The following is a 15,943-nucleotide window of genomic DNA, read 5'->3' on the forward strand; positions in this document are numbered from 1 at the left end:
ACTATCTATAATCTGAAGTTAAGGTAATATAGAACATGGTATTCCTGTAAAATGTGGGCGAGTGCGCGCGCGTATACAGGGTGTTTCATCTAATCGAAACGTTTCAATTTATTTTCCAAATTATTCTTTATTATATTGCTATAAAATACTAGGAAAATGTTAAAGAAACTGTTCGACTTAATTACGATAATATTTTCATCGATGGGATATATCGTATTTCATCGACATTTCCACAAAGTCGATGGTATTTTCTCTTATTTTCTTTTTTTTCTAAATATAGATGGCTATATTTTTGTTAGTGTAGAATTGGTTAATCGTAAAAAAGATTTCACAAAAAAAAAAAGAAAGAAAGGACGAAGGAAAGATTTAACGATTTGTATCTTTCATGTTATTTCGTCTCGAATCGGTATCAACGTAAATGTTATTTCAATCGTTAGAACGAAGTGAAACACCCTGTAAGTAAACTAGATTCATTGGTCGATAGGAGAACGAAACTATTGAAATTTCCTAAGAGCGAGAGAGAGAGAGAGAGAGAGGCCTAGAGATTCCCGACGTTAAACTGAAATAAGTCGTGAGAAGCTTCCAATGGAATTTCGAGTTCATCGATATATCGCTTAACAGTTTGAAATACTAAAACTTTGAGAGAGAGAGAGAGATGTGTGTGTGTGTGTGTATGCATTACAGGTATTTGTATCTACACAACGATCTCCTCGAACATTTCCCAAAAAGAAAATAGAGATGTTATAAAAAGAATATAGAGATGGGATAAGAAGTAGTGAATAAAAGATGGAATAACAGATACAGTAAATGTAAGGGAGAGAAAGAGAAAGGGAGATAAGAGAGGAAGAATAGCGAGACAGAACGAGAGAGTGAAAAGAGAAGAAGAGAAAGGATAGAAAAGAACAAATAAGAAACGGAGGTTAGGAGAAGAGACAAAGATAGAGATACGATAAAAAGGTAAGAGAAAGAAAGTACAGGTAAAAATAGAGATAGAATAGGAGATCCTGATAAAATAAGAGAGAAAGAATTAGAGCAAAGGGTAAAATAAAGAAGGAAAGAGAGGACGAGTGAACAATAGAGATATTGTTGTCGTCGAATATAGTTAAAGAGAAAGAGTAAAAATAATAGAGAAAGAAAGAAAGAAAGAAAGAAAGAGAAAGAGAGAGAGAGAGAGAGAGAGAGAAAGAAGAAACAATTTTTTATTTTTACGTATGTAAAAGACAGGATAGGAAAAAGAAGGGTTACTTTTAGAAGGAACTCCATTCTTTTAAGAAATTTTTCGTGGAAGGAGAAAGAGGAAGTGTCTGAAGTTTCGTCCGAAAAGAGAATAAACTTTTGGAGTTTTGCTTGACCGTCGAGTTTTCAGTTTTGCATGCGACTCGTAACGCGCACACCGGCTGTTGGAAGATCGATTTTCTTTCTCTCTCTTATTCTCGATCTTTTATCCTCTTTCTTCTCCTCTTTCTCCTTTTTCTCCCTTTTCTCCTACTTTTACTCCTTCTCCTCCTCCTCTTCCTCCTCCTTTTTATTCTTCTGGCATTTGTTTCGTACTCGCAAGGAATACGTGAACGTCCAACGAGGAATAGTCGACACTAGGCTTCTCTCTCTCTTTCTCTCTTTTCTTTTTTTTCTCTCCCCCATTTTTCTTTTTTCTTCTCTTCTCTTCTCTTCTTCTCCTTCTTTTTTTTCTTCTCGTTTCTTTTTGTTTATTTCTTTTCTCGACCATCTTCCTCTCGTAGCTCTTCGAATAGAGGAAAGCTTTTACTTTATCCGCGAGAATATTAACTTCGTTTATCGCTTTGAATGTCTCTCTGATCGTTCTCGGTTAAATACATTCGTATATACGTATATGCGTTTATATGTTGAAAATTGTATAATTAAAAATGTAACAACGATAAATAATAATAATAATAATAATAATAATAATAATAAGTAGAAGAATAGAAACGATTTAATCGAATGCAAAATAATTCCGATCAAACTCGGTAGATTTTTAATTCGTAAGTCGAATTTTTATCTTAGCAAAGTTCTCACGCTCCTCGCATGACATCTTAATATGGCATCAACGTGTTCGTGAGTACGTTTAACGTACGGATCGGTGCATTAGGAACACCAGAGAGAGAGAGAGAGAGAGAGGAAGAGAGAGCGGAATAAATCGTCGTAAAGCGTGGCAAATCAATTCTCTCGGTTATGTGCTGTGTTGTTACGCCTGTCAGAAGTACGAACTGCCAGGGTATTTAAACTCGTTCGTTTCTCTACCGGCATAGAACAGCAGCCTGTCCGATGCAGATTGCATTATTCAAAACTATATGAGAGTTATGGTAGTATGTTTAACGTGAAAATTATGCATTTATTTACGTAATTATCTTTGATTCAATAAGAACAAGAATATACGAATGACGTTCGATCATTTTCTTGATTATTTTATAAGCTCTTTCTTATTTTATATCGAATCGTCTTAAATTTATAATAACTTGCTTTTATTAATTTCGATTATTATAATTTCATGTGTTATTTATATTGTTATTTATTATTTATATATTTATTTTATTGATATATAATGTATATATGTATACAAACGATTTATTTATTTAATTATTAATTAAATTCTTGATTATTAATCTAAACTTTGATGTCAGCGAGACGGTCGACATTACTTATTTGGATTTTTTGCTTTTCCTTTATAAATTTTAATCACGATAAGCTTCTTACGATGTTCGCGAAACTATCCACCATAAAACTTATACCGCATCTCTAGGTTACTTTTTTCATCTCTCTCTCTTTTTTTTTTCTATCTTGGTCTTCTTTGCTGTACAATAATTTTCTTTACACCTTTGCGCATTCATTTTACGCCATCGCTCTTTTTTATTCGACGCATAAAAAAATTATTTTTTAAAATAATTTACGCTTTTTCGTTACTTTTTTAGATTAATTCTTCCTTTTTTCTTCTTCTCTTTCTTTCACAAAAATTATTATCGATATGCTATTCGAGAAAGAACAATAGATTTTTATAATCGTGTCAGAACTTTCGGTCCCCGTTGTATGTAGTACAACTTCTAATTTTCCATTCGTCCGTCCTAGAGCTCTGATTTAAAAATCTAACACCCTCACGCACAAAACTTTTTGATCTAATAAACACGAATGCGAACGTATTAATTGGCATTAAAAAAACAAATCGAAATTTATTTCTTTGGGACGAAAATTGCTTGGTTAGAAAAAAAGAGAAGGAGCAGAACAAAGAGAAATAAATAAATAAATAAATAAATAAATAAATAAATAAGGAAAGAAAGAAAGGAAGCAAAATAGATGACGACGAGAAGGGAGAGGAGGGTAAGAGGGTAAGGGAGGGCTTGAAAATCAGACCGGATACGATCCCGAGTTGGCCAGAATCCTCGTGGTGTAGTATTGTCCAAAAGCAAGTCACACGTCGGTGCTCGTCTAACGCGACTATACTTCATAGTCTCGCGTCGCATGCAAGTTTAATCTTCTGGAAGTAACGCAAATGCGCTAGTAGCCACTGCTTGCCCTCCTTGAATAATACATTTATGTACGTGTCCACGGATACGAGAGAGCAGAACGATTCTCTCTCTCGTTCGTACTGGTGCTCGTTCACTCTCCATCTCTATCTCACTCGTTTCGCTCTCGCTCGTTCTCTATCTCTATCTCTATCTCTATCTCATTCACTCCCTCGTACTCTATCTCTATATCTGTCTTACTCATTCTCGCGGTCACTCACTCTCTCTCTCTCTCTCTCTCTAGTTCGCTCTCCAACTCTTTCGCTCTCTATCTATCTACCTATTTCTATCTCGCTCGTTCATTCATTCTCTCTCGCTCTCTCTCTCTCTCGTTCTCGTTCTCGCTTACTCGCACGCATTCTATCTCTGTCTCATTCTCGTTCATTCATTCAATCGTTCTTGCTCATTCTCTATTCGAGCGTATTAGAGTAGTAGCCACGTGGTCAACGTTTCCTCTCTGCTTTCTGATCTCGTTGAAATTTCGAATGTTACGGAGCATACGCGTGGCTCACGCGACGTAGAAACGGGACATCCGTGAATACAACGAAAAGAAATACATAAATACATATGTAAAACATATACATATATTGTTCGACTCGTTACATTCGGAATATATGATATCTTGATGGAAACTATTTTTCAAAGTTTCGATGTTATTCATCGAAGTTAAAAGAAAAAGAGATAAAGAGAAAATTTCTCTAAATTTACAACATCATTCCTTAGTTTCTTTTTCTGTTCTTCCTTTTCTTTTTTTAATGCATCCGAGTTTTATATTTATATAATAATAATAAATGAAGTAATGTTAATCTATTGCACATATACATAGTGCTAATATTAATGTATATTACAAATTAGTACCATAATTAATTTAATATCGCTATGCTATATATGTAATATACGCTATATATTAATTAATAAAAACTTAATAAATTTATTTAATATACATTTATTACTCGTTATTATTATCATTAAATATAATATTAACTTATCGGTTCGGACGAATGGTAAGTTCTACAAATTTAGAGGACAGAAATTTTATTTCGTATTACATAAATATATGATGAAAAAGAATTTTTAAAATAAAATTGAAGTTTAATAAAATCTAATATTAAATGCTCGGTCATTCCAGCGAACGTTTGAAATAGCACTTTTTCCTTTTCATTCTTTTTTTTAAATTTCCTCTTTGCGATCGAGATTTCATTAAATCCATTCTTAAACGGTCAAAATTCCATAAAATTCACCAATTCACAAATTCTCTCAGTTCGATAACTCGATAACTAAAGATCGGTTTGCATTGTTAGCAAACTCTGGGCTAACTTTTAACGTCGATTGTCACGTCGTAAACGTAAAACCATTCGGTGAAACTTGCTTAATTAACTTGGTTGATCAGACTTTAATGTGGCTTTTCTCTCTCTCTCTCTGTCTCTCTCTCTCTCTCGTGTTCTCTTTGCTAACTATATTGGTGTAGTAACAGGCATACGTCCTTTGTTTAAAAGTATGTTTTAACTAAATTGTTGGACGCGTATAGTATATTATATTAATTAACACGAACACACGCACATAGAGTATTGATAAATATATATATAATATATATATATATGTACTATATTTTGTATTAGATAATATAATATATTATATTTTAATCATTATTTGTTTGAAACAAACAAACGACAAACGGACAGACACAACACAAATATCAAGTTGTATCTGAATTCATGAGAAAGCTTTATAAGAGGAACATAAAACGTGATTGCGAAATCGATATTCCACAGGGGTTTGCTTTCACGTAACACGTGGGTAGGTGAGTTAGTGGGTGAGTGGGTGGATACGACCTTAGGAGGGGAAAGGAATGGATTTACAGGTACAACATCAGCATCAGCAACACTAACAACAGAAAAATAGCAACGACACGACGGTAGAAGCCGTTGACACATTACGTACGACGACGACCTGTAGAGTATTATGAAAAGGGAACCTCGTCGATTAACGTTCAGAGAGACTCGATTGACGTACCCGACAAGGGACGAGGGACGACGACGAATCCCGACGACCTCGAGGGATGATTTATCGCTTCCGAGAGCGAATCGAGTTTCTCTTTGCCCCTTCTCCCTCTCCCTCTCCCACAACCCCACAACCCCACAACCTCACAACCCCACAATCCTTCGATCCTTCAACCCCGTTACCCCTCAGCCTCTCAGTCGCTCACTCCCTTCTCCCCCTTCTCCCACCACCTCCTTCACCTCTTCTCCCTCCATTCTCATCACTTCTCCTCGTTTCTCCTCGCTTCTTTTCTCTCCTCTCCTCTCCTCCCGCTCAACCAACAGCTGTACGATTCTTCTTTATCCTCTTCGCGTTAGCTCAACTACGTTGGTTAAGTAACCGATGCTTTTTTCCTGAGACGTTGCTCGCATTAAAGCGTTGCTCGGGCATTATTACCGCTTGAAACTCGAACGAGCGATATCTCGCGCAACGAATAGATATATCTATTCGTCGCTAAATCGAAAATGATTTTTATTTGGCACGTGTCGTGTTTGATTTCTTTTTCTTTTTTTTTTGAGGATTCTATTATGTCGCGTTTTTCTTTCTTTGCTATTTTTGTTAGAGGAATGTTTGAATCGTGGTAATTATTTATTGATATATTTTTCATACGTTCTCGTAACCTCAATTATTTTTTTTGCCATTTAGAAGCGATCGAATGCGTAATGGAAATAATTTGTTGATCTACGCCTCGTTTCTATGGTAATTTCTATAGCTATATCGATACATAAACAAAAATAAAAAAAAGAAGCAATCTGGATAATCTAGAAATCCGGAGAATTACAAAACGGAGCCGAAAAAAAATTCGTTTTGATAAAAAATTATGGTACATTTCTATCGAGCAATTTTGTCCCTTTCTAAATTTTTTCGTATTCTACGAAATAGCAAAAGATAATTTGGCTACATATGCTACGTGACTTATCTCGTATACGAATGATCTATAATATCTATTTATCTATCTGTCTATCTCTCTCTCTATATATATGTATATTTGAATACATATGTAGGTATATATGTATATATGTACGTATATGTATATATTTATAGTTTTGCGCGTAGAGAAGATCACGTCAAATTATAGAAGATGGATATGTTCGAGTCGATGGAAAGGCGAGATTCACTCGGGAGTGATAATATTTCTTGGTTGGTGACGTTTTATTGATTCTATAGTCTCTCTCTCTCTCTCTCTCTTTCTCTCTGTCTTTCATTCTCTGTGTAAATCGTATTGGATATATGTAAATATGGTCGGACGATTAACGAGGGATAATCTTCGTAGAATGGTAATTAATAAATTCTGATAACAACCCGTCGTTATAGGAATTATAGAGAAACGTCGTAGATTATACGTACGAGTTTAAATTGATTAAATTCTCGAGCATTTAAAGTGAAATCAATTTCATGAATTTGCAAATCTTGTTTATCTGTTCCTTTTCTCTCTCTCTCTTTCTCTCCCTCTTTCTTTTGTACTATTAGATCTATCTTTCTCTTACGTCTAGTTTACTCGCCACTTTTCTCCTTTTCTCTTTTCTTCCTTATTATATCATTTATCTTTATTTTTCCTTTCTCTCTCTCTCTCTCTCTCTCTCTCTCTCTCTCTCTTTGTCTTTCTGTCTCTATTTCCGTCTACTCGCATAAGTAAATATAGTTCAACTCTCTTTACTCCCGGAAAAATTTACTCGTTGCTACCCTTCGTTCTCTCTCTTTCTGTCTCTTTCTTTCTTACTATTTCATAGTGCCGTAAAAACAGAGTCGACGTAACTCGATAACTCGATAACTCGCTTTTATGTCGAAAAAGGAAAAAAAAAGAAAAAAAGAAAGTAAGAAAAAAGTGGTGGGTGCATTTAAGAAGCCGCTTAAAATTCCGCGCGTCCCTAACGCTCTAAGAGCGTTAAACCTTGAAAGAAATTCTCTTTTTACTCATTTCTCTTTCGACGTTTTCTACTTCCCTTTATTATCCTCTTATATTGTTTATTTGCAAAAATTATTGTTATTTACTTCCTGTAATATTTCAACGAGATATTTCAATAGTTCCCAATGTTTTTACGATCGATTCGATTCGATTCGATTCGATCTTCTCCGTTCAATATTATATCACACGTTTTCTTGATACATTCTTGAATGAAAAAAGAAAAAAAAATAGAAAGGCCAAGAAAAGAGAACAGAAGAAAAGAAAACGGAGAAAAGAGAAATAAACGAACAAACAAGACCATTATAATAAAAATCTAAAAACAACACTTAGCCAAGAAAGTACTTAAAACAGAATGTTAGACGAGGAGGGTGAGAAGGTAGATGGCGGTAGTGTTGGTGGTGGTGATGGTGGTGATGGTGGCGATGGTGGTGGTAGGTCTCGTTTTAATTAAAGCCACCACGAGGAGCACGAAGGAACCACTCGCATTGTTCCTTTATTACTGGTGTTTCGGAACATCCAAAACCTACCTACTCACCCACACACACACACACACACACACACACACACACTCCTCTCTCTCTCTCTCTCTCTCTCTCTCTCTCTCTCTTTCTCCAATAGAAAGATAGTGCCAAAGCTCGGAGCCCTTAAAGCCTTAATTGCAACACGATTTCGCAAACTCCTGAGCAGACTAGGCTCTCTCTCTCTCTCTTTCTCTCTTCTATGCAGCACGTGCCAAAAATCTTTCAAAAGTGAATAGAACACATTCAAAACCTTCTCTCTCGCTCTCTTACTCTCTCTCTCTCATATGAATCGGCCGTCGTTATTGATTCTGGCACTTAGGAACACGTACTCACGTGCATTACGATGGCAGGGGGAGTGTATGGGAGGTGGGAGGGAACGTGCACGCGACGAAATAATAAACCTTTTCTTTTCTTTTCTTTTCTTTTTCTTTTGTTCTTTTGCCGACATATATATTTTCTCTCTCTCTCTTTCTTACTCTTACTTTCACGCATACATACGCATAGCATATAACGTACACGTTACCTTCATCGACTTCTCACTTCAACTTCTAATCGAGATGCAATTATACGTTCAAAACCACGAGACGCGTTCGAGAACCTGCTACGTACTCTTCTCTTCTCCACTCTCCTCTTTTCATCCCTCCTCTTTGAATTTATATGAAAGTTTAAAGTACACCCGTATATATATATGTGTGTGTGTGTGTATATTTTCATCGAACTCGTATGTGAACTTTCTTCCTCTCTCGTCTACGTAATTATTCATCGAGGCGTAAGATCGGCTTCGGGTATACTCGAAGGAAAAGGGGCAGAAGTAAGAATACGCGTGTACGCATATTTGATGACGACGACGATGAAAATGACGATAATGACGATAACGACGACGATGATTATAGTTGTTCTTTGCTTGCGGTTTCTTTGAGCTTAGGATCTTTGGTCTCGGATAAATTAGATATATGCGAAGATCGATAATTAATTAATGAGAATGATTGAAATGAACACGGAGATCTCTTCCGCCTCTATCTCCTTAGGAAGAGAGAAAGAGATATAGACAGAAATATATATATATATATATATATATATATATATATATATATATATATAGAGAGAGAGAGAGAGAGAGAGAGAGTACACTAATTACATGGTTTATTTATAGCTTTGCGGTGTTACTTGAGAAAATTGTTTCCAGTGGAAATCGATAGCATATAGTAATGGGGAGTGGGAAGGAGTTAGAGTAAAAGATGTTTAGAAATTTATAACGTTGAGGAAATTTCATTATTATTAAATATGGGAGTGGACGAAGTATTGTTATTATTTTTATCATTGCTACACTTATATCGCTGTATATATTATCATCATCATCATCATCATCATCATCATGAACATTACGATTTCAGGAGATAATTAATACGACTAATTAAAATGTAAATGCGCCGTAGATTTTTTGCTTAGTTTAATTTCAAGCCTTGAATGTTAAGTCAAAAAAAAAAAAAAAAAAGAAAAAAAAGGAAAATAGTCTCCATAGAAATGATTATTTCTATAGAATGATATAATGCAGCAGCGAGACTCCCTTCGAGAAAAGATAATCGTTCGGAAACGTTCATAGATCAACGTTAGTCAAGGTTCGTCCTGTCGTTAATATTTTTCGTTGTCGTTCGATGTCACTTCATTTCTAGATCATTTGTCGTTACGAAACCTTCCCCTTTTGCTATTTCATCCATGTATGGTACGTCTATGTGTATAACCATCTCTCTTTCTCTTCGTGCGCGTGTATGCGCGTGCATGTATACGCGTATGCACGCACGCACATAAATACGAACTCGTTAAAATCCGGATGATCGACGATACGCCCTTTGACCCCTCCGTTACACGTGATTTTAACGACTGTCAAAATTAATGACGGGTGGTGACTTTTTGGTTCGGGGAGAAAAAGGAGGGATGCTGGAGAATCGATTACGAGATGTATCGTGGACTTTTCCTTTTTAATTATTTTTCTTCTTTATTATTCTCTCTGTGTCAATGTAGGAATGTTTGTGATATTTATTATATATATATTTTTTAAATATTAATAATAAACGATGTAAATAATGTGTATAATATTAATATCATTTACATACGCATACAAAATAAATATACATATATAACTCTGTATCTAACTAAATAAATAAATAAATAAATATATGTATATATATATATAATTTATATAAAGCTTTTTGAAATTCTTTAGAACCAAGGGGAATTAAGTACCTCATGTTCCCTATGAAAAAGGGTATGGTGTCGGCTTTCTGCAGGCAACGTCGTAAGTCAACGCATTTTCCTTCTCCACTCTCATTCCTCTCTCGTTGCTCACTCGTGCGTGTCATCTTTACTCGGATTTCTCTCGCTCTTATAAACCACCCCTTCGTCTCTCTCTCTCTCTCTCTCTTTCACTCCCAATCCTTCTCTTGTATCACAATGGACTTTAGGGGTACATACGTAAATCCAAGCACGATAGCAGCGAGTGTATCCAGGCATTAGAATCTAACGAGATGAATTTCAAACTGGAGATTAGCGAAGCCTAAGTGCTACTTACTCTCTCTCTCTTTCTCTGTCTACACACACACACGACTTTGTCTCTCTCTTTCTCCTCAATCTATATATATATTTTTTCTCTTTTTTTTTCCTCTCTTTTCTGAATATTTTTCTCTTTCTCTTTCTTTTCCCTCTTTCTTCTTTCACCTTCTCTTATCTCTGTATCTCTATATCTTTCTCTCTCTCTCTCTCTCTCTCTTTTATTTTTTATCTTTCTATTTATATTTATCTTTCTGTCTACATTTCCATCTTTCTTTTACTCTTTTTTTTATTTAATATTTTTTTCTTCTCTTATTGTCTTTCCCTCTCTGTCTCTCTCTGTCTCACCCCCGGACGTTCGTAAAAGCGTCTTTGTAAAGGCTAATGCACAGGACATATTCGTTTGGGTGTATATGTACATGTACATGTGTATACGTAGTGTGTACGGTGGCATTATTGGCTCTTACTCGATCGATTAGTACTCTAACCGGCAGGCAGTATCCATTATGTATCGCTCGTATCGTAGGACTAATTTTCTAACAACGGAGCTTCCTTTCGGATAACACAGTTTGAGCGAACCACTTTGTATCTGTGAAAGCTTTTCACATAATAGCGTTTGTCCTCTACGTATGGATGCGTTTAATTTATAACGATGATTACAAATATTCCTACATTTATTATAATTTCTATTTATTTATTTTTTTTAATTTGTCTTCATTTTTATTGTATGTGTGATTTCGCTTAAATATTAGATGTCAATACGTATAACAACAACAACAATGATGATAATAATAATAATAATAATAATAAAATTTTGAAAAATAAATATGGAATTCTGTTTTTTCAACGCTTCATTTTTAAACAAATAATTATAAGAATTTCGTAAATATTCCAGATATGAATATACGTGTGCACACACATATATATATATATGTATATTTCCATACATAATTCATATATATATATATATAATTATATTGTTTTAAAGGATTTTACTCTCAAAGGAACTTACAATTGGGTCGATCGAAAAAACTGTAAAAATAAAGAATCGATATATCGCACGAGTCGTTTAATAAATCGAGTTCATGTCTGAAAACGATAAAAGCGTCTTGAAACTAATTAAATAAAAGAAAAAAAAATTACGTTGAAAGTATGAATTTTCTTAGAAAAATTAAATAGAGCTTAGCTATTCCCATTCTCTCGACTATAAATAACTACGCGAAATTTACCGATTTGGAGTATTCGTGAAAGTTTTATAAATAATAAAAACTTTCTAAAGAATTCCCGTATTTAGTTCGATGCGTGTCACTTAACTTTTTCTTTTAATTTTTATTTCTCACGATGACGTCACTGTTTCTAAGGCGTGCGCGCACACACACAATATATATAGTATGAAAACTCGTTATATTCCTTGTAGTAGCCATGTGTCACGAGAAAAGGGACGACTTTGTTCCGGAGATAACGATCTCCCATGATTTCCTATTTAACTTGGAGGAATAAATATATATATATATAAATTTTTTTCTATGTAAATATATTTGGGTCACACTTATTTCTTATATATATATATGTGTGTGTGTACGTATAATATACACTTGTTTATTTATATATCGATGGTTATAACTTTTGGGTCGAGCTGAGAAAAAAAACTATCTAAAAGTTTGTTAATATAAATACTTTTCTTGCCATATAACGGGTATAAAAATATTTTGTTTAAAAAAAGAAATTAATTTTCTTTTTTATTTCCTCTTTGTTGCAATCTAAACTTATCATCGTGTGTATGTCGGTCGCATAAAATCAAATAACTTTGTAATTAATTATTTTGTTCTACCTCGGTTAGTTTCAGAGATAGTTAAAAAAACGATAACAACTTTAGGGGTGGTTTTCAGCCCTTTCAAATCGATTGACCGATAAAGAAACAACCCGTTTTTCTTATTTCCGTCTGTTCTATCGACTGATAAAAACTTTTATCAAGGTCGAACTCCAACTACCTACATAAATATTTTCTTGTTAACTTTCTATTTTGTTTTTATTACAACGAAAAATACCATTTGTTTGTAACTTTTCTTTTTTGTTAAAAAAGCAAGCAAAATATTTCTCGTTCTTTTTATTATTATTTTCTCAATTTTATTAACCCATCAAATATTTATCAAAAACATCAGAATCAACTACTTCGTAAATATATCATACGTTGATTATTCGCTACAATAAATAATCAAAGGCTCTCCATAAATTATGTTTTAGAATCTAAACAAACAACGATATAACTTTCACCAAATTGTTGTCAAAACTTTAATTTATCGACCGAGGATGCATTACGAACGATATTGGTAATGAAGTCACGTAGCATAGTGTAACAAATAATTTGAATGTGTCTGTAACAGGCCGTGTTCTCTATGTTAAACCATTTTAAGTTCACTTTATGAACGTCTAACCGCCTTTGAATATTAAATAGTCAACCAAAAACTCATGCTAAATCGTTATGCCCTTTCGAATATTAATTACGCGTTTAAAAAAAAATAAAAAAAATAAAAAAAATAAAAGAAAATAAAGAACCGTACGTCATTACAGTTATTACGTATACTGCTATTTAAAGCGCGTATGTTCGTATGTGTTGTGTTCAATAAAAGATTGTACTATATGTATATAATTTTTTTGATTGTATATATATATGTGTGTGTGTAAGTAAAATATATGAAGTTAATAAAAAGATATATATAAGAATTACAGAAATAATACAAAATGTGTTGAAAATTTATAATATATAATAATAATAATAATAATTATCGGTACATATTCGTATTTTAATAATGAATTAAAATTACACTAATTAATACAATACTATAATCTTAATTTCCATTATTAATGTATTATATATAATGTTATTTGATTTCTTTAGAAAAATAAAAAAGGAAAAGAGATACGCAGATATCATAAATCGTTTCAAATCTAAATAGGGTGGTTGTTTCTGTTCGGTAGGATTATAAAATGATGGTGGGCTTTGCGATCTGATTAATATTCATAGTCGTAATTTGATGTGCTCGGCAAGCCGATATACTCCTCCGATTGGAATAACAATAAGTGCGTTATGCTTGCTTGTTGCGTGGCTTTTGTGCGGTACCTCCGATAATCTCTAATAACGAGACAAATTAATATTCTTCGCTGATGCATCGGCCGATCGTTTTGTCGAAGTCACTGATCAGTGAATACCACGTGATCATTAAATCTTATCAAAGATCGATGCATTTGTAAGTTTATTATAACGCATATATGGATGATCCCTTTTTTTTTTGAAGAAAATAAAATATTGTTACATGTATTAAGTAATACAGAAATTTGGGATTAAACGAATTATTTTATTAATAATTCTTTTTAATCTTCTTATTAAAACATAAGTATATATAGCTTGCTATTATTATAATATTATTATATTATCACAATATGATATATATAATTATTATTATTATTATTAATAATTCCAAATATCTACGATTATCTACAAATTATTTATGTACGTAAATAGATTAATCGTATTTATTAACGATCGAACAAATTTATATACATACATACATACATACATACATACATAAAATATATAAAAAGGGAAGTTTCGACGATCGACAATCATTTTAATTGAAACCTTCATCTCTTTGTCTTTCAGAAGAAAATCGATTATCGTTCGAGTTATCGAGTTCTCCAAGTGAGATCGATCGTTCGATCGATCTATCAACGGTGACACACCGAACCCTCGCACAGTTACAACTAGGTGAGTAATTCGATTAAAGACAAACATGATCAATCTAACCCAACGAGATATTTCTTATTTTATGGATGACTTTGTTATCTATCATCTAATACTTACCCTCAGCGATTTAAGATAATATCGTTTTTTTTTTCTAATGAAAATTATTCGAAAACATTATTAAAATTGTTAAACATTTTTTGCACTGAATATTTAACGCATAAAAAAAATTACTAAAAGCAAAAGAAAAGAATTGTTAAGTTCGATATACATCATCATATAACTATATATATATATATATATACGCACGCATCTTTTTTTATTAAGAAGAAAAATATTTTATTGCTTCGTAGGATCGTCGAATTCGTACAAAATCCAAACGATTTTCGATATCCATTGTTTTCATCTCGTTTTTATCGCACATCGTTTCTATTGAAATAGTAGTAGCTAGTGAAAGAGAGAGAGAGAGTCTTTTTGACAAAATATAAGGAAGAAATTTCTTGCTCGGAGTATCGAGATTTTTATCTCACGTAGAAATAAGAATCCTTAGAATTTTCAACGGGCACGAGTGGACACATTTCGGTCGAACGAACGTGTTCGTCGAAGGTTACGATACTCGCCATCGACTTTGCTTTGTTATTGTATCTCGTCGAGTCACGATAGTATCGTTTCCGAACTCGATCGAGGAAAATTGAGTTTGAGAGAAAAGAGAGAGAGAGAGAAAGAGAAAGAGAGAGAGAGAGAGATTGAGAGAGAGGGAGAGAGAGCTAGTGATAGAGATAGAGATACAGAGAGAGATATAAAGAGTCGAAGAGAAAGAAGAAAGTGCTGTGTAGTGCTAACGAAACATCTGCTGTATCTCCTAGAAAATATCTCATTTCTAATTTCTAATTTAGAATTTTTTCCTTTTTTCGTATCTCGAATTTTTTCTTCCCTCTTTTCGATCCTCTCCTCGCCCATATGCTTTCCTAAAGTAAGGTCGTTCTTTTTGCGAGATGAACTTTAGAAGTAAGGAAAAATAAGAATTGAATTGTTCTTTTTTTATGTGCAGTGAAAAGAGACGTAAGTAGATTTTCGTACGAAGTTTTTAAGCACCAACGAAACGTTTAATTATCTCAAATCGAATAATTGGAATCTGAAAAATATGAAGAAAGAAAGAAAGAGAAAGAAACGTAAGGTCGGTTAAAAAATCTCAACGTTCCATATTTATATGGAAATGATTTCGAATTGTTAATGCAGAAATTTGTGCGTGTCTGTGTTCTATGCATATAGAACTTATATTCACGCATGCGTCTCGTGAGCTTTCAACGAGCTTTCAGGAGCTTTCAGGAGCTTTGCGATACTCGTAGGAAAGATTGGAAGATAAAATTCAAGATGGACGCCCGACTAGAATATAAAGAGCATAACGTGTTTCACAATTACGAACCGGTTAAATTATCTCGCTATATCGCGTCTGTCCGATAGGAAGAGATTTGTGTGATTTTCCATTTAGAATATAACATGGCCAAAAGCGAAAACTACTAATGGCTTTCGAGCTTCAGCCATCCAATTTTCCGAACGGTAAAAATACGAAGTAGATATCGTCAATAGTGCTAACGCGTTTTTTTTTTTTTTTAATAAATACAAATTTCATTAATATTTCGTAAAGATATAATAATTACTCTTTTTGCAA

General features: G+C 33.5%; 1 protein-coding gene across 2 annotated transcripts in view; it reads left to right on the plus strand.

Moving 5' to 3' along the window:
• Nucleotides 1-15,943, plus strand: part of LOC127069959 (connectin-like) — a 224,806-nt gene that overhangs the window by 30,678 nt on the left and 178,185 nt on the right. The window contains exon 2 of one of the 2 annotated variants that reach the window (XM_051007705.1): nucleotides 14,191-14,295. The exons of the other annotated variant lie outside the window; for it this stretch is intronic. The gene's annotated coding sequence lies outside the window, so the exon portion shown is untranslated. The remainder of the gene's footprint in view (nucleotides 1-14,190; nucleotides 14,296-15,943) is intronic. 2 annotated transcript variants of the gene reach the window in all.

Source organism: Vespula vulgaris, chromosome 17 (assembly GCF_905475345.1).
Source record: "Vespula vulgaris chromosome 17, iyVesVulg1.1, whole genome shotgun sequence".
In the NCBI taxonomy this organism is placed as follows: Eukaryota; Metazoa; Arthropoda; class Insecta; order Hymenoptera; family Vespidae; genus Vespula; species Vespula vulgaris.